The sequence below is a fragment of the Danio rerio genome, chromosome 9 (genome assembly GCF_052040795.2).
Source record: "Danio rerio strain M-AB ecotype USA chromosome 9, GRCz13ab, whole genome shotgun sequence".
Classification (NCBI taxonomy): domain Eukaryota; kingdom Metazoa; phylum Chordata; class Actinopteri; order Cypriniformes; family Danionidae; genus Danio; species Danio rerio.
In genome coordinates, this window is record NC_141029.1 from 2864611 (window position 1) to 2884811 (window position 20201).

At 39.1% G+C, this 20201-nt stretch overlaps 1 long non-coding RNA gene across 3 annotated transcripts in view; it reads left to right on the forward strand.

Moving 5' to 3' along the window:
• LOC103911600 (uncharacterized) overlaps positions 1 to 15206 on the forward strand; it is an 84828-nt gene extending 69622 nt beyond the window's left edge. Inside the window, exons 3-5 of one of the 3 annotated variants that reach the window (XR_015499129.1) lie at positions 937 to 1038; positions 13128 to 14479; positions 14670 to 15206. This is a non-coding gene — a long non-coding RNA (uncharacterized LOC103911600). Of the gene's footprint in view, positions 1 to 936; positions 4617 to 13127; positions 14480 to 14669 lie in introns of those variants that run through there. The other 2 variants (XR_015499128.1, XR_015499127.1) reach the window with 2 other exon arrangements.
• The last annotated feature ends 4995 nt before the right edge of the window (positions 15207 to 20201 follow it).

Below are 20201 nucleotides of genomic sequence, written 5' to 3' on the forward strand. Positions count from 1 at the left end.
TTGTATTAGTAGGTGCGTGTGTATTAGTGAGTGTTAGTCTATTAGTGTGTTTGTGTGTTTGATTGTTTGTGTGTGTTTGAGTGTGTGTTTAAATGTGTGTTCTTGTGTGTGTTAGTGAGTGTTTGTCTATTAGTGTGTGTGTGTGTGTGTGTGTGTGTGTGTGTGTGTGTGTGTGTGTGTTTGATTGTTTGTGTGTGTTTGAGTGTGTGTTTAAATATGTGTTCTTGTGTGTGTTAGTAAGTGTTTGTCTATTAGTGTGTGTGTGTGTGTGTGTGTGTGTGTGTGTGTGTGTGTGTGTGTGTGTGTGTTTGTGTGTTTGATTGTTTGTGTGTGTTTGAGTGTGTGTTTAAATGTGTGTTCTTGTGTGTGTTATTGAGTGTTTGTCTGTCTGTTTGTGTGAGAAAGAGAGATAAAGAGAAAGATTGTGTGTGTGTGTGTGTGTGTTTGTGTGACAATAAGAGAGAGTTTGTGGGTGTGTGAAAGAGAGAGAGAGAGAGTGTGTGTGTGTGTTTGTGTTTGTGTGTGTGTATGTGCATGTGTGTGCACATGTGTGTTTGTTCTGGTATTTATCACATTGTGTGGACCCAATTTAAAACCAGTGAATGTTGACCTTGTGGGGACATTTTTTGGTCCTCATATGGCAAACGGCTGATAAATAGAGGGGAAGAGGACACGATATACAGTCAGTACAGTAGAAACATCATTACATCTATGCGAAGATCCCATAAAACATGAAAACTCAATGTGTGTGCGCGTGTGTGTGTGTGTGTGTGTGTGTCTATCATACCTGTGCCTCTCTGCAAGGGAGCCGCATTGTTCAGTGCAACATCAGGATGTCGTGCATTTAGGAAATAATTACCCAGCATCCTGCTGTTCTGAAACTCTGTTTCATCTTCTCTAATGGCTTCTTCTTCATTGGTCTCTAATCCCAAACAGGACGTACCGTGCCGAACGGAGCCGCGGCCGCCGCTGTCCCCACTGGAGCAGAGAGGACCGGGCTTTGATGTTCCACTCAAAATTATTAATTCCCCGCATCAGGTTCTGTGTTTCATCTACATTTAAAAAGTCACAAGCTCCAGTCTTCTGCTATGCAAATCAGCGCCTAATGTGCACGCTGCGTTCGCTGGGGGTCTTTAATATTTGATTTTTTTTTTAGGGGAAATTAATGACATCTGCGTCAGTTGATATTGATCTAGACAGATGCCCCCTGCTGCGCGTCGGATGAGCTTCATGTCTTAACGTGGCCTTCAGATCCGCTCCCAAACACACTCACTAGCTGTGCTTCCATGCAAGGATGCCAATTCAGTTTGTGCATATGACTGGAATATTGGGCGACACGGTGGCTCAGTGGTTAGCACTGTGGCCTCACAGCAAGAAGGTCGCTGGTTCGAGCCTCTGCTGGTTCAGTTGGCGTTTCTGTGTAGAGTTTGCATGTTCTCCCTGCATAAGTGTGGCTTTCTTCCGGGTGCTCCGGTTTCCCCCACAGTCCAAAGACATGCGGTACAGGTGAATTGGGTAGGCTAAATTATCCATGGAACATGTGCTGGATAAGTTGGCGGTTCATTCCGCTGTGGCGATCCTGGATTAATATAGGGACTAAGCCAAAAAGAAAATGAATGAATGTATGTCTTTGGATGGTGGGAGGAAATAGGGAATCCGAGGAAAACCCACGTAAGCAGGAGAAGAACATGCAAACTCAACACAGAAACGTTGAACCAGTGGTGTTTTTGCTGTGAGGCAACAGTGCTAACCACTGGGCTGCCGTGCCGCCCTATCAGGAGAAGGGGAGGAGTAAGGATGGAGGGGGAACAGTGGTTATTTATAGTGAGTCTAAGGGCGTACTCACACTATGCTATCCGAACCGTGCCTAGGCCCGTTTCCTGGATCGTTTGAGAAGTGTGCGTGCAAAACGCGCCTAAGCACGAAACTGAAAGCGAGACGTGACTTTTAAGGGACTGTTTCATATCGATTTATTAATCAATCTTACTGTTTGATGAACGCACACTGCCGTAGTTTATTAAATACGCAAACCCCTCACTGCACGACAGCTGCTTACCTTCAGCAAACCTCCTCATTCCTGCAGCATGAGGGCTTTATGATTGTTTATGAGCGCCAAAAGTAGCGGATCTGTTCGGTGAAATATCTGACTGTGTGTCACCGCATCGCTAGGGACTGTTTGACGAAATATTTGACTGCATATCAAACGACTGAAACAATATAGCTAGAAAAATCTCCACTGTGCTGAGCGAGAGCGCTTACTGAACAGTGCAGCATCGATGACGTAAGCGTGCTCAGGCCCAATTGTACTGTGAGTGCGGGCCATCGGGGGAAACAGGAGGGGGGACAAGCGTGCTTTGCCCCGGTTCGAGGCAACTGTACATAGTGTGTGTACGGCCTAATTGGCGCAATATGCGAAGCTGATGCTTCGCATATTGAAAAAAATTCCAGCAAGCACATTAAAAAGTCATGTGATTTAGTTTAAACTGATGATAAAAATGTACGTGATGGGACGCATTAATGGACAAAGCAGCGTGTCTAGCACATTGTAAACATCTAAATGTTGATTTACTAATTTCTATAACCCCCCAGGCTGCACGGTGGCACAGTGGGTAACACGTTCGCCTTACAGCAAGAAAGTCGCTGGTTCGATCCTCGGCTGCATCAGTTGGCATTTCTGTGTGGAGTTTGCATGTTCTCCCCGCGTTCGCGTGAGTTTCCTCCGAGTGCTCTGGTTTCCCCCTCAGTCCAAAGACATGTGGTAGAGGTGAATTGAATAAATTAAATAGTCTGTAGTGTATGTGTGTAAATGAGTGTGTGTGGATGTTTCCCAGTGATGGGTTGCAGCTGGAAGGGCATCCGCTGCGTAAAACATGTGCTGGATGAGTTAGCGGTTCATTTTGCTGTGGCGACCCCAGATTAATAAAGAGACTACACCGACAAGAAAATGACTGAATGAATAAAACTCCTCAGCCAAAATCCATCACCACAGCGGTTCAGTAATTTTATTATTGTACTATTATTGCTGTCTTGAGCATCTGTCGGCACTCCCAAAGAGCGTCTCACTCTTCCAAAAGCCACCACAGTATGTCTGATAATATTTTTTCTTCTGGAGAAAGTCTATTTTGTTTTATTTTGGCTAGAATGAAAGCAGTTTTTTCATTTTTAAACACCATTTTAAGGTCAATATTATTAGCCCAGTTTATTTATTTTATTTTTTTTTGATATTCTACAGAACAAACCATCATTATACAATCACTTGCCTAATTACCCTAACCTGCCTAGTAAACTTAAATAATTTAGTTAAGCCTTTAAATGTCACTTTAAGCTGTATAGAAGTGTCTTGAAAAATATCTAGTCAAATATTATTTACTGTCATCATGACAAAGATAAAATAAAACAGTTATTAGAGATGAGTTATTAAAACTATTAATGTTTAATAATGTTCTGACAAAATCCTTTCTTTTTAAAAGAAATTGGGGGAAAATATAAACAGGAGGGGTAATAATTCAGGGGGTCTAATAATTCTGATATATTTGCAGAAGGCTACAGGTGCGCAACACAATTAATCACTCTTCTCTTTCACAAGTTCACTCAGATGAGACGCAGACTCCAGTCATATCAGTAACCCAATAAAAGCTGATTTATTCTAAATGAAGAGGCATGTTTACGGCACACCAGAAAAACTTTATCTGTATCCCACCTTACCAGATAATTTCCCTCAAGGAAATTAATGCTGAATAAATTAAATGATGAATAGGATTATTTCGTAATAGGAAATCGCTGCAGTCTCCATCTCTTCCTCATAGGAAGCTGCTGTAAGACTTTAAAACATACAGAATGAAGAGGACTGGAAATACCTTTGTTTTTCTGTAATATTTACTTCCTCAAGTTTCCATTCTAAGATGAAGTGAAACTTTTCAAAATGCCGCAATCAAAAATCCAAATATGAATTAAGTGCGTCTCCATCAAGTTATTAGAGTGGATGACTGTAGTATTGGTAACATAGCAATCAACACTAATCAAGGCAAAAAAAAAAAAAAAATCCTAAAAGTGAATTAGGTGTGTTTCCATCAAGGTATTAGAGTGGATGACTGTAGTATTGGTAACCTAGCAACCAACACTAACCAAGGCAAATTAAATCCCAAATATGAATTAGGTGTGTTTCCATCAAGTTATTTGAATGGATGACTGTAGTATTGGTAACCTAGCAACCAACAACAATCAAGGCAAAACAAAATCCGAAATGTGAATTAGATGGGTTTCCATCAAGGTTTTAGAGTGTATGACTGTAGTATTGGTAACCTAGCAACCAACACTAATCAAGGCAAATTAAATCCCAAATAAGAATTAGGTTTGCTTCCATCAAGTTATTTGAGTGGATGATTGTAACATTGTTAACCTAGCAACCGAAAGTAAACAAGGCAAAAAAATCCTAAAAGTAAATTAAGTGTGTTTTCATCAAGTTATTAGAGTGGATGATTGTAGTATTGGTAACCTAGCAACCAACAGGAATCAAAGCAAAAAAAGATCCCAAATTTGAATTAGGTGTTTTCCAACAAGTTATTAGAGTGGATCACTGTGGTATTGGTAACCTAGCAACCGACAGTAAACAAGGCAAAAAAAAAAATCTTAAAAGTGAATTAGGTGTGTTTCTAACATGTTATTAGAGATGATGACTGTAGTATTGGTAACCTAGCAACCAACAGTAAAGAAGGCAAAACAAAATAAAAATCCCAAATGTAAATACGTGTGTTTCCATCAAGTTGTTAGAGTGTCTCACTGTAGTATTGGTCACCTAGCTACCAACACTAAACAAGTCAAGCATAATGGAGACAGCTGATTGGTCAAAAAGGTTGAATGTACGATACATCAGCGTTTATTCAGCAAATTTATTTACATCTCCCATTATTCGCATTAGGCGACGCAGTGGCGCAGTGGGTGGCACGTTCGCCTCACAGCAAGAAGGTCGCTGGGTAGCTAAGCCTCGGCCTAGTTGGTGTTTCTGTGTGGAGTTTGCATGTTCTCCCTGCGTTTGCCTGGGTTTCCTCCGGGTGCTCCGGTTTCCCCCACAATCCAAAGACATGTGGTACAGGTGAATTGGGTAGGCTAAATTGTCCGTAGTGTATATGTGACTGTGTGTTTGAATGAGTGTATGTGAATTTTTCCCAGAGATGGGTTGCAGCTGGAAGGGCATCCACTGCGTAAAAACTTGCTGGATAAGTTGGCGGTTCATTCCGCTGTGGCGACCCCAGATTAATAAAGGGACTAAGCCGACAAGAAAATGAATGAATGAATTATTTGCATTAACACTTTGTCACACATACCGAAATCCACCTCAAGCCAGCGTACAAACTTCTTTTCGTTTTGCAAATTAAGGGATGTTTATTTTAAATTTAGCATTTTACCAACACTTGATTCTAATGCAACACTTTAAAATTGTCATAAACCATTAGTTGCTTAGTCTTTCAGTATGTTGATGTACTTCCACCTGAAATGGAATCGGAAGTGGTGAGGGGCTTTATTTCTGTGCGTCATTACCTTATAGCAAACTAGCAGTAAGAGGGCCAACATTACCAATGCAGCCTTTAAGTGTCTGTATGTTTCATTAATAAGTGTTCAGCAGAGTCTCTCCCTGAGGCTGCAGACATAATTAATGTTTTTATAAGCTTTAGGAAGTGAACTTGACTGAAGAGTGTCTTATAATGCAGTTTAGTCCAGATATACTGATAATGCCAAGGGTCTTCAAAGACACCACACCCCTGATAGACAAAACCCTGCCCCCAGCCGAGTAAACTCCGCCCACATACTCATCTCACAGCTGTGTGCTCACAGGGTAGTAATTTGGGATTAAAATGTCTTAAATAGACTGATAATGCCAAGGGTCTCCAAACAAATGCCATCATCGATAGTCGAAACCCCGCCCCAGCAGACAAAACTCTGCCCACAAACTCATTTCATCCCAGCTGTGTGCCTACATAGTTTTCATATGGGTTTAAAATGTTTCAAAATGATAATGCCAAGAGTCCCCAAACTAACCTTGCCCCCGCTAGAATGAACCCCACCCCCAGCTGAACAAACACCGCCCACAAACTCATCTCCTAACAGCTGTGTTCACACATGGTTCTCATTTGCAATTATAATGTCTTAAATAGACTGATAATGCCAAGAGTCTCCAAATGAACTCCGCCCGAGTAGTCAAAACCCCACCCCTGCAGACCAAACTCCACCCACAAGCTCATCTCATCACAGCTGTGTGCTCACATGGTTCTTATTTGGAATTAAAACATCTTACATAGACTGATAATGCCAAGGGTCTCCAAACAAACCCCGCCCCTGATAGACAAAACCCCACCCAAGTAGACCAAACTCCGCCCACAAACTCATCTCCTCACAGCTGTTTTCACACATGGTTTTCATTTCGGATTAAAATGTCTTAGACGGATAATGCCAAGGGTCTCTAAATAAACCCCGCCCCCCATAGACCAAACGCCGCCTCAGCAGACCAAACCCCACCCACAAACTCATCTCATCCCATCCTTGTGCTCACGTCGTTTTAATCTGGGATTAAACTGTCTTAGATAAACTGAGAATGCCAAGAGTCTACAAACAAACCCCCGCCCCAATAGTCAAAACCCCACCCCCAGCAGACCAAACTCCGCCCACATGCTCATCTCATCACAGCTGGTTCACACATAGTTTTCATTTTGGATTAAAATGTCTTAGACAGATAATGCCAAGGGTCTCCAAATAAACCCCGCCCCCGATAGACCAAACTCCGCCCCTGCAGACCAAACTCCACCCACAAACTCATCTCCTCACAGCTGTTTCTACACATGGTTTTCATTTGGGGTTTAATTGTCTTAGATGGATAATGCCAAGGCTCTACAAACAAACCCCGCCCCAATAGTCAAAACTCCACCTCCAGCAGACCAAACTCCACCCAAAAACCCATCTTATCACCACTGTGTGCCTAAATGGTTCTCATTTGGGATTAAAACATCTTGAAAAGATTGATGATGGCGAGAAACTCCAAATAAATCTTGCCTCCATAGTCAAAACTCCACCTCCAGCACATCAAACTCCGCCCACAAACTCATCTCATCCCAGCTGTGTGCCCACAGGGTTCCCTTGGGATTAAAATGTCTTAGATAGACTGATAATGCCAAGTATCTCTAAATAAACCCTGCTCCCAATAGGCAAAACTCCACCCCCAGCGCACCTAACTCCACCCACAAACTCATCTAATCACAGCTATGTGCCCACATGGTTCTCGTTTGGGATTTAAATGTCTCATTTCCATACAATATCAAAGAGAAAAAGTGACTTGAAAAGACTCGACGAGCTCTTAAGTACTGGAAGCCAGCGCTGTAATTCTCTTCATATGGAAAAAACACCAATGAATCATCACAAATGATCTGGCTTTAGCTCGATAATGTTTCTTTTTTTCCCCCTCAGTCTCTGGTTTTGTCTGGATTCTGACGCTCTTCTGTCAAGATGTTTTAAGCGTTGGGAAAATATTTTCGACATGTTTTGTTAATTTCATTTGCTTGATTTCCTCCCAGCATTTGAATTTATGACTGACAAAGCACATTAGCTAAGCTTCTCGTTTTTTTGGAGGCGACTTTTGTGGGTGAGACTTTGGTCTTTGAGCGAATTCTGCCAAATGCGTTGAGTACAGTGTGAAAGATCTGCACTCGTTTATTTTGTATCAGACGACTGTAGAACAATTATTTCCTCACTTATAGACACACCAGAGGTTTATGACCACAACTGACACAATATGAAAGGTGATCTGCAAATGCAGAGTACAGAGCGATGTTATTTACTGTGTGGTTACACAGTTACAGTTATTTGTTTTGGAGAAAAACACTTTGTCTTAATCAGAAACATCTGAGAAAGAGCTTCCAAGAAAATCATGTCAGGATATTAAAGAGCATTCATACATAACCAACACTATTAGCCATTATGCGATTTTTGAAAACAGCTTGGGAGATGTTAGAGAAGGCACATGTTAGATCATGTTTTGACATCATGTTACTAATATTTCAACAGTATGATCATTTAAAAACTGTAAAATTTACTTAAAAAGCGAGAAAACCTGTTAACTTGAGACAGTTAAGTTGACTTAAATTGATTTTTTTGTAATTATGCACATAGTTCATTTACTTAATTATTTCAAGGCAATGAGTTTACTCACTTTTTAAAATTAAAGTCAACTAATCGCTTTAAAAACAACAGGTTTACTCACCATTTTAAGTAAAGTCAACTAATCGCTTTAAAAGCAACAGGTTTACTCACCTTTATTAAGTAAAGTCAACTAATCGCTTTAAAAGCAACAGGTTTACTCACTTTATTAAGTAAAGTCAACTAATCGCTTTAAAAGCAACAGGTTTACTCACTTTATTAAGTAAAGTCAACTAATCGCTTTAAAAACAACAGGTTTACTCACCATTTTAAGTAAAGTCAACTAATCGCTTTAAAAGCAACAGGTTTACTCACCTTTATTAAGTAAAGTCAACTAATCGCTTTAAAAGCAACAGGTTTACTCACTTTATTAAGTAAAGTCAACTAATCGCTTTAAAAGCAACAGGTTTACTCACTTTATTAAGTAAAGTCAACTAATCGCTTTAAAAGCAACAGAATTACTCAATTTATTAAGTAAAGTCAACTAATCGCTTTAAAAGCAACAGGTTTACTCACTTTATTAAGTAAAGTCAACTAATCGCTTTAAAAGCAACAGGTTTACTCACTTATTTTAAGTAAAGTCAACTAATCGCTTTAAAAGCAACAGGTTTACTCACTTTATTAAGTAAAGTCAACTAATGGCTTTAAAAGCAACAGGTTTACTCACTTTATTAAGTAAAGTCAACTAATCGCTTTAAAAGCAACAGGTTTACTCACTTTATTAAGTAAAGTCAACTAATCGCTTTAAAAACAACAGGTTTACTCACCATTTTAAGTAAAGTCAACTAATCGCTTTAAAAACAACAGGTTTACTCACTTTATTAAGTAAAGTCAACTAATCGCTTTAAAAGCAACAGGTTTACTCACTTATTTAAGTCGTCAACTAATCGCTTTTTAAAAAAACTAGTTTACTCACTTTTTTAAGTAAAATCAACTAATCACTCATGCATAGAACAACCTGTCAAATATCAGCAACCAAAATTGACTAATTATTTGGTGGAAATTATCAAAGTTTTGACGAAATATTATCTTGCGTCAGTCAAAATAAAGAGGGAAAGCACATTTTCCTGTAAATGGCCTTATTTTGTGTGTGAAAAACGACAGAGAATCATAATATTGATGGGCAATGTCATTTAAAAATATATATTTATACAATAAGAACTTTAATGGTTTAATCTTATGTTTAATTTAAAAAACAATAAAAGAAATGAAAAAGGATTGCTGTATTTAGAGGCAGAACACATCCACATGGCACATGGCCATTATTAAAAAACATTATGAGAACAATAAATGAAATATGTCTCCTTTAAATAATACTGTATTTTACAGAAATATTGATGAAGCATTTTCTTAAAGAAAAGTCTAAAATATAACAACTATAATAATAAAAAGTAAAATACCAAAATAACACAAGAAATTTTCCTAGGTTCAGCTTTCAACACTCTCAGAAATAAAGGTACGCGAGCTGTCACTATACAATGGTGGTACCATTTCAAAATGCACACATTTGTACTTAAAAGGTCCATACTGGTACCCTAAAAATATATATATTAGTACCTAAACATTTTAAAAGGAACACTTTTGTACTTTTTAGGTACTAATATGCACCTTCGAGGTATTAATATGGACCTTTTAGGTACAAATTTGTACCTTTTGAAAAGGTACCACCCCAGTGACAGCTCGCATACTTTTATTTCTGAGAGTGTACATATTTTCTTCAGCTTTCTACATATTTTCAACCTTTTAAAACAGCATACAGAAGCCCTCAGAAGAAAAAAAAACATCGGCTTCACTTTTGTTATTTATGTATTTGCTTCCTTTCATAATCTTGATAGTTACATAAAAAATGTTGAGTTGAGGGTAGAGTTTTATACTCTTTAAGACTTCCTAATAGCAGCATTTTCTTACATTCTCTGTGTTCTCAGGATAAATATCTTGGCATTTCAATCAAGTTTTAGATTGCTGTAAAAGAAAAACCCTTTAAGTAGTTTTAAGGCGATTTTACCTCTTTTGACTTAGGAAATGTGTTGCTGCACGAATGCTCACTTCTCAGTCATGTGACACTGCTAGGATGAATATGTCACGTTTAGCGTTATCGTTTTAACATCAATCATTTTTAAAGGTATTGATTTGAAACATGTTTAGCCCATGATCATTGGAAATACATGCCTCGGTGGAGAATTTTGCGAAACATAAAATACAATGCTCCGAATACATTTGTTGCACGATTCAATTGACACATACACTAGAGGGCGCTGTCTATATTTTTGCTAATTTTTAATACGTTACTTATAGTATGTTTTGTTGTATGTTTTAGAAACACATCCTTCTTGTACCAGTCTAGGAGAAGGCAGAGCTTGTTGAATAGATCAGCAAGCAAAGCCTTCCCTAAACCCAACCAATAGTGTTTTCAGAAGCAGACGTAAGAGAAAAGTGCACTGCGATCATGTAGTTTACCTTGATTTTGCATTGCTTTTATCTGTTTTGTGGAAGCGTGCTTCACCAGACTCGAACACAAGCACAAAACCTTGCAATGTGAGCTACGAGCAAACCAACCCCATCAGAAAAGTGTCCATATAGAGATTGACAGGCGATACGAACATATTTATTACAAATCATAAACACCGATAAGTAGTTTGCTGGGATTTATTTGATGTTGTGCAAAGAACTACACAAACATAATCCTTTATTTGTCAATAACATGTCTCTGTAAATGTCATTAGTGTGAAAAGGAACAAAAGTCGTTGTCGTCATACTGCCCCCTAGCGTTCATTTCACCCATAAACTGCAGTCAAACATAAGTTTAAGTGTATTTTTTTGCAGTTTTACAAAATCCACGAGCCTGTGTTGATGTACATGTAGCTTATATCGATATGTAGTATGAATATTACCATCCCTAAATGACATTTGTTTACAACAAATTAGTTTTACTGTGTCCGTTAACTTAAATGAGCCTGTTTACACACACCAAATATTCAGAGGCCTTGTGAAATGTTGTATGGACTGATTTGCAGATGAAGACTGGCAGTCTGTAAGGCTGTGTGTGAAATCAAAGTCAGCTGCATCACTGCACACACACTCTCCGTGACTGAACACACACAGCACTTGAACACAACAGACAGACAAGCCTGAAATCTACTAGTTCAGATGATGCAACAAAGAGATACAAATATGTACTACAGTGCTTAGACACAGTAGGAATAGAGCAACGAGTTGGAGGAAAATAGTTTCTGCTACTTTCTTTTATAAGAACACTCCTTTTTTTGGAAATAGGCTAATTTTACAAGTAATATCATTGTAGCCATCATACGGCAGCAAAGTTCCTTGATTATTACGGCAATATTAGTGTATAGTTCCTAGCAATATCGACCTGGACAATAAGAACTTTTCATTTTCCGTCTTATTACACAATGTAACTACAGAATAGTCGATGTTTAGTCAGGAAAATTATGTAAACTCATTTTTTTAGCGGTATGCTAATGGTCTAATCTGATTCAATGATCTATGCTAAGCTAAGCTAGAAGTGCTCCCACTCCCAGACCTGAATCTATACGTTTAGAAGATGCAACAAAGAGATACACATTTTTTTGAGATACAGTTTTTGCTACTTTCTTTTAAAATAACCTTTCAACTTTTTGTAAATATGCTAATTTTTCAAGCAATATGATTTGATCTGCTACAGCTATTATATGGCAGCAGTGTGTCTTGATTTTTACGCCAAAATGAGAGTATAGTTCCTAACCATATTAAACTAGAAAATAAGAACTTCTCATTTTCCGTTGGTCTTAGTACACAATGCAACTACAAAATAGTCACCATTTAAACAGGAAAATTACCAAAACTTTTTTTGAGCAAGATGCTAATGGTCTAATCCGATTCAATGATCTATGCTAAGCTAAGCTAAAAGTGCTCCCAACCCCGGACATGATATAAAATGGTAAAACTAAACTGTTTTTCTCTGGGTGACTTGTAAAATGAGCCCTTTTTCCAAAAAAAAAGGGGAAAATTTAAGTTAGTGTTGGACTAATGCTTTAAATGTTTTACATTGTGCCAAAATAAGAGGGATAAAATTATATGAAGGTTACATATGCTCACTTAAGCTATATATATTTTTTCGATAGTCTACAAAACGAACCATTGTTATGCAATAACTTGCCTAATTACCCTAACCTGCCTAGTTAACCTGATTAAGCCTTCAAATGTCACTTTAAGCAGTACAGAAGAGTCTTGAAGAATATCTAGTCAAATATTGTTTACTGTCATCATGTCAAAGATAAAATAAATCAGTTATTAGAGATGAGTTATTAAAACTATTATGTTTAGAAATGTGTTCTCTCTGTTAAACAGTAATTGGGGGTAAAAATAAACAGGGGGCAAATTATATATATATATATATATATATATATATATATATATATATATATATATATATATATATATATATATATATATATATATATATATATATATATATATATATATGTGTGTGTGTGTGTATAATATATATATATATATATATATATATATATATGTGTGTATATATATATATATAGTGAACATTCACTACAGTCAGTATGATTTAAAGAACTGGACGAGTCTGTGTTATTCAGCGGTTGTTATCTGGAAAAACGTACATTTGAATGTCACAACAGATCAATCAGAATCAAGTATTGATGTAATAATAAAAAATATTAGCATGGGTGTGGGTTATTTTCGAATAATTCCTTACATAATGGTAATAAAACTATAATACAATGATGATAAGTGACTAATAAAAACTATCAGGTCGTACATGCGTGTTATCGAAATCAGCACTCTTAAATCCTTCAGATTCACGTCGTGAAGAAGGCAGAATGCGCTGCAGAGAGAATGCTTGTTTTCTCCTCCGGTATGTCAGCACTATCCTGTCCCTAGTAAATTATATTGTCATATTTGTTTTCCAGTCTGACAGCGGTGCTGAGAGCTAAAGGAAATGATTTACTTATGACTGATCAAACGCTCCTCGCAGAAGAGCGCGACTCAGTCTCCGTCAGACACGACAAGAGAGAAAGCAATAAATCACATGACTCATGACTTCTGGAGGATCCGTCATCCACAGGAAGGCATCTTCACGTATGTGTGTGTGTGTGTGTGTGTGTGTGTGTGTGTGTGTCTCAGTGCAATAAATCTCTTTGAGTGCTCGTAGCGGAAAGGTAAAGTCTCAGAGCCGGAGAAGCTCCAGGCATTTGTTGCTGTGGAACAATGTGTAACCATGGCCGGGGCACCAAAGGAGGCTCACACACCTGTAGCAGGTGATTACAGGTAGATCTGCTTCCTCTAATTGGACAATAAACACCACTCTCGGCCGGCTAATGGCACCAGTCTGACTCTCAGACGCCACGCTCCCATTTGGCCGTCGCCAGAAGTCCACGAGTCCCCTCCGAACGGCCATCTTGATGACATGTCTGATTTATGTGCTGTATATATAAGAATTTGTAACCCGAGACCACAAAACCATTCACAAATGTCAATACTTTTATTAAATAAATAAGCTTTCCATTGATGTATGGTTTATTAGAGTAAGATACACAATTTCTAGTTCTAGTCATGTCCATTTTCTGAACTGTATTGAATAAACTGTGATAACCTGAAAAATTTTGAAGGTGACTGAATTATTTTTACTTTGACTGTATGTATAAAATAATCCCTCTTTATATTAAGTGGCCTTAACTAATATGTACTTACATAGGAATAAATAGTTTGTTACAATGTAATTATTGTGTGAATACATGTATTTACTGTGTACTTATGCGTGATTAAATACATGTATGTGATTACATCTGTAACTACTTTTGTTATTACATGTGTAAATACACTGTTGACCATCCCTTGCACCTTAACCCACCCTTAAACCTACCCATACCACCAAACCTCTCCATAACCCAACCTCTATCCCAACTCAAAAGCACCACAAGTGTTCTCAAATACATTATAAACACAGTAAGTACATTGTATTTATTTTTTTGATGTAAGTACATAGTAGTTAAGGACACTTAATATAAAGTGGGACCATAAAATTAAAGTTAATAATACATTTAAACGTGTATACATTTTTGTAATTTCACCGGTAGAAAAATTAGCATTTAAATGGCTATTTTGCTCAGTAATATTTCAAAATATATGTTGCACACATACATATATGACATATTTTTATATCTGTGAAATTCAAACATGAATTTGGATGCCATATTTTTGCATCAGATTTCTGTATGAAGTTACAGATATAAATCCTACAGTTTCTGCCTTTAAAGGGACAGTTCACCTAAAAATAAAAGATTTGCCATCATTAGTCATCCTCCTTGTTTTTTTTTTTTTTTAACCAATATTCTTTAAGTATCTTTAAAATCTCTTTTCAACTAAAGATGGAAACTCATAAGGGTTTAAAACCACACGAGGGAGAGTAAACGGTGAGGTAATTTTCTTTTTTTATTAACTGTCCCTTTAAGACGAGCTAGAGAGAAAGAGAGCTTTGGTGCATGGGTGAAGTCTGGATTATTATTCATTATTTTGCTCTCTCTCTCTCTCTCTCTCTCTTGTGTTTGTATAGCTTGAATTTAGCATAAAGCTAGCCAGGTCAGTTTTGTTAATGATTCTCCAGCTGTAGTGCTCGTCTTTTCATGTGTGTTGAACATTCCTGAAATGACTTCCGCTAACCGCAACATTCCTGTGACAATCATGCTGGTTCTTTCTCTTAGGACTTTGCTCTGCATGTATAACAGAGTAGTATTGCTGTACTGCTCAGTTCATTTCTATAATGTATGCAGTGTGCATATTGTATTTTGCAAAAATAAGTTTAACCTGGCCATGTAATGCTATGTTGTGTTATATTTTGCTGTGCTATGCTATATGTTATTATGTTCTTATGTTATGTTGAGCAGAAATTGCATTGCTGATAGAAGGCCTCGTTGTATGTCGCATGTTATCATTAATGTACATACTGAAGTAGTGGCATTACTGATAAATAAAGCACAACTTAAACATTTCATTATTGTGTTCCTTTCCATCAGTCCACAACAAACCATAAAAACTTAATTTATTGAATAAATACCCTACTGAAAAAAACTGATTAAACCAGCCTAGGCTGGTTTTAGCTGGTTGACCAGGCTGGTTTTAGAGGGATTTTGGCTGTAGCTGGTTTTGGCTGGTTTTGGCTGGGCTCCCAGCCTGGCTAGGCTGGTCAAGCTGGTTTTAGCTGGTCATCTTCCAGCCTGACCAGCTAAGACCAGGCTGAAAATGGCTGGAAACCAGCCTGGAAGTGGCCAAAACCCCTCTAAAACCAGCCTGGTCGACCAGATAAACTAGCCAACCAGCCTAGGCTGGTTTAAGCTGGGATTGTCAGCAGGGTAATCAGTAAAAAAAGACAGAAACTATATATTAAGGTTTGTAGACTAACTTTAAGGTGGCTTGAGAAAGCCTGCTGGAAGTAATTTGTTTAGTTTGAATAGATAGATAAATAGCATGATTCTAGCATGAATTAGCATGTTGCTAGCACATTCTAGCACACTGTTAGCACATATTTTCTGGCTGCATTCCTACCACCTGCAGAGGAAACTGTGATGTGATACAGTACAGTAAGCTGAACGTCATCAAGTACACAATTAGCAACAACTGAAGGATGGAGGACACGTGAAGGAATGACAACATATACTAGTAAGTTATGTGACTGAATGCCAACTTGTAGCATTGCACATCACTGAGCCCCACAGACAAAGGCAACAAATAAATTACATTAAAGTCTTTATGAAATCTTATTTTACAATGTTTATTTTGCTAGCGCGTATTGATAGTCTAAGGGTGCTTTCACACCTACACTTTTGTTTCGGAACGTATCTCGTTTGCCCAGTTAGCGCGGTTCGTTTGGCATATGTGAACAGGGCAATCGCGCTCTGTTCCGCGCCAAAGTAATCGCTCCGAGATCGCTTGAATGAGGTGGTCTCGGCTCGATTGAAACGAACCCTGGAGCGGTTCGATTGTAGTGAGAAAGCGATCCGATCCGAGCGCGGTTGTATCACTGTGTTTTATGGATATGTAATAGGCATATATGGCTATATGGAGAGAGAATTATGAGTATGGCGGGAAGTTTCACGAGTCTCCGGATGCCCGCAAACGAGTGATGATCTCCCGGTAATCTCGCGTCTCCCTCCAGGTCCTCAAATGGGCATCGTCGCGCACCCTTCTCACCCCTCCCCACCGTGTCTCTCCTCAGACACGTCGCGCGCACCCTGTCAATCACCACCAAACCACCACCTCTCCTGACAGCTGAGCGGGACGCTGCAAAATAAACCCTGACACTCTGACCAATGTGAGGAGAGTTTACTCACACGTGACTTGTTTTAGCTCTTTTGGTCCGATTAGAAACTTTGCAGTGTGAAAGCGAACCGCTCCAAGAGCAAAGAGCAACAATGTAACAATTGTAATCTCTGTTTCGGAACAACTGAATCGAATCACAGGTGTGAAAGCACCCTAAAGGTGAACAATTAATTAGTGCAAGTAATTTTAGTATATAAAAAAGTTTTGACCATCTGCTTCTGCTCTGGAACAGCAGTGCTCCTCTGAGGATGTTTGACAGATTAAGCAAAATTTGCTTAGCCACGCCCCTCCCACTACTTGTTTGCTGGGAGTGAAAGATCAGAGGAGAAGCACAGACATTAAACCCTGCCCACTACTCAATATTCAGTTTCAGTTGGTCACTATTGTGAAATAAAAGTCTAAAGTGACTTCCGGCTACAGTTTTATATTGAGATGGATTAGATCCAACTCTATTTAGTTCCTTAAAAAGAAATTCCTAAAATCATCCCGAGTTCCTGCAGTGTGCACATGCCAAGAAGCAGGCACTTCCACCAATGGTGTGAGAATGGTTGTTCGGATTTAAAGACACTTTGTATAGTGTGACACATGAATTGGAATTTTGTATGTACTCCTCACAGGTAAGTGGGCTTGACAAACCACCTGTAGGACACCCTCTTCAGGATGCCCTTCCAGCTGCAACCCATCTCTGGGAAACATCCATACACAGTCATTCACACTAATACACTATGGACAATTCACCTGCTTTGCATGTCTTTGGACTGTGGGGGAAACCGGAGCACCCGGAGAATACCCTACCGAACGCAGGGAGAACATGCAAACTCCACTGACCCAGCCAAGGCTCCAACCAGTGACCTTCTTGCTGTGAGGCACTACCTGGTGAGTGGGCTTGACAAACCACCTGTAGAAACACTCTCTCTCGATATGCACAGGACACTTTACTTAAACTCCATCGGTATGTTAGTTATGTATAGGTTTAAAATAACTCTCTAATCCAGTGTTGTGATCATATTAGCTGGCAGCTAGCTCTCTGCAACTCTCACATGCTTGTCCACTGAAGTTAAGCAGGGCTCACCCGGTCAGTATCTGGATGGGAGACCACATGTGAAAGCTAGGTTGCTGCCAGAAGTGGTGTTAGTGAGACCAGCAGGGGGCGCCCAACCTGTGGTCTGTGTGGGTCCTAGCACCCCATTATAGTGAAGGGGACTCTATACTGCTCAGTGAGCACCGTATTACAGATGAGACCGAGGTCCTGACTCTCTGTGGTCATTAAAAATCCCAGGATATTTAAAAAAGAGTAGGGGTAGTTTCCTGGCTAAATCTGCCCACTGGCCTCTGTCCATCAAACCATCCTCATATTATAATTGGCTTCATCACTCTGTCTCCTCTCCACCAATCATGGTGTGCAGACAGGCGCAATATGGCTGCCGTCGTGTCATCCAGGTGGATGCTGCACACTGGTGGTGGATGAGGAGATTCCCCCATTGTGTAAAGCACATTGAGAGTCCAGGAAAGCGCTACATAAATGTAAGGAATTATTATTATATATCTGATTATGTTTATACTCGTAGCACCGTGGTCCTGCGAGTCCTGGAATAAGCAATTGAGGAATATGAGAAACATATTATGCTTCCTTTGCAAATACTTTGTAGGGATAATATACAAATAATATACAATAATATACATATTTGGTGTGAGTTCAGCATAAAGGGTCTTATCTAACCTTAAACCCAACTCTCACAGGAAACAATTGGCATTTTTACATTTTTAAAATACTACATTGCCTTTGAGTTATGAGCCGTATTCCTCATAGGTCCCCACAAGGTCAAAACTTACTAGTATTGCTATGCTTGTAGGAACATTTAGACAAGAATACAATGTACACACACATGCAAAGACATGCACACGCATTTGTGCGTGCGTGCATGTGTGTGTGAGAATGCGTCCATGTGCATGTTTGAAGTCTGAGGCTGATGCTCGTTTGGATGTGAACGTAATTACGGTAAGAAGATCAAAGTCTGGCAGGGCGAGTGAAGTTTGAGGGGAGACTGTGAGCACACAGCGCTCTCTTCCCTCCAGCCCTGCTGCTGCCGCTCATCTCCGCTCGTAAAAGATGATGAGGGCCGCGTTCGCCATCTTTATGAGAGACACGCATTCTGTCATCAGCACTTTATGAGAGACTCTGACTCCTCCAAATACTGCAGTGATACCATAGTACGGAGATGCTAATAGTACCATGGTTCTGGATTATGATTTACACCAACAAATAGTCTAGCGTCTTTCTGCCATGCAGCTTCTTCAGAAAACAAATTACATGGAAAAAAAAACTGGTACAGGATTTCTCAGAAATATAGGACACTCCGAATTTGGTATAATAAACATTACAAATAATTACAAAGAAGTGATAAGTTGATGATTACCCATTTTACCGTATATTGATGTACTTAAAGGGGTCTACTATGCTATCATATTTTAAACTATAGTTGATGTGTAATGTAGCTGTGTGAACATAAACATCATCTCTAAATGTAAGATGCTCTAAGTTCAATGCAAAGGGCAATGTTGGCTTTTACAGAGTTAGCTTAGCAAAGCCTACGGCAAACAAAGTTTGTAGACAACAACAACAACAAAAAAACATCAGGGCTAGTAACAGGCCCGGATTGGCTAATCGGGAGGACCGGGAGAATTCCCGGTGGGCCGGTCCGTTTTTTGGCCGCGAGGGCCGGTGTCCGTAGCTCCAGAATCTTTTGCTCTTAGCAGTCACATTTTTTAAATTTATTTATTTACTTGACCACAGCCTTTTTATTCATTATTTTACCGCAACTCTTCTCTTTTCATCTACTTTAATGATTATAAAACTTAGTTGTGTCCCCATTCTGAACACAGCTATTGTGGTCCAGCGGTTAGCACGTTAGGTTAAGATGCCGCAGACCCGGGTTCGACCCTCATTAGAGTAACTTATTGTTTTCGTTTTTATTGTTAAGACAAATAATACTGTAAGGGTTGTTGAACATTTGAAGTTCTAAAGCAGCTGTTTTCTCAAAAACAGACGTGATAGTGTAATTAGAAACTGATTTGTAAATGACCTTATTTTAATATAGTCAGTCGTGAACTGAGGTGGGCCGGTCTGAGGCTTGAAACTCCAGGGCTGAAAAGGGGTCCCACTACGGCCCTGGCTAGTAAGATCACAGAGGCTTCCGGTTACATGCATTCACCATGGGCACACACCCTGCACATCAGGCCAATTGGGAGGACCGGGAGAGTTCCCGGTGGGCTGGTCCATTTTTTGGCTGCGAGGGTCGGTGTTTCTAGCTGCTTGCACTCTCAGCAGTCGCACTTTTTTTTCCGTTTATTTATTTATTTGACCATAGCCTCACTCTTTTATTTTGCCGCAGCTCCGCTCTTCTTATTTATTGTCTCGCAGCCCCATGAGCAAAATGCAGCCTGCAGGGTAATGATGAGGTAACTATCATTCCAGCCACACAAACATAACAGCGCCATTGTGGTCCAGTGGTCAGCACGTTGCGTTACGACGTCGACGATCCGTTCGATTCTCACTAGAGTAATTTTATTTTATTTTTTTTCATTTTTATCAAGACATTTAAAACTGCAAGGTTGTTGAACATTTGAAGTTCTAAAGCAGCTGTTTAAAAAAAAAAAAAAGACCTGAT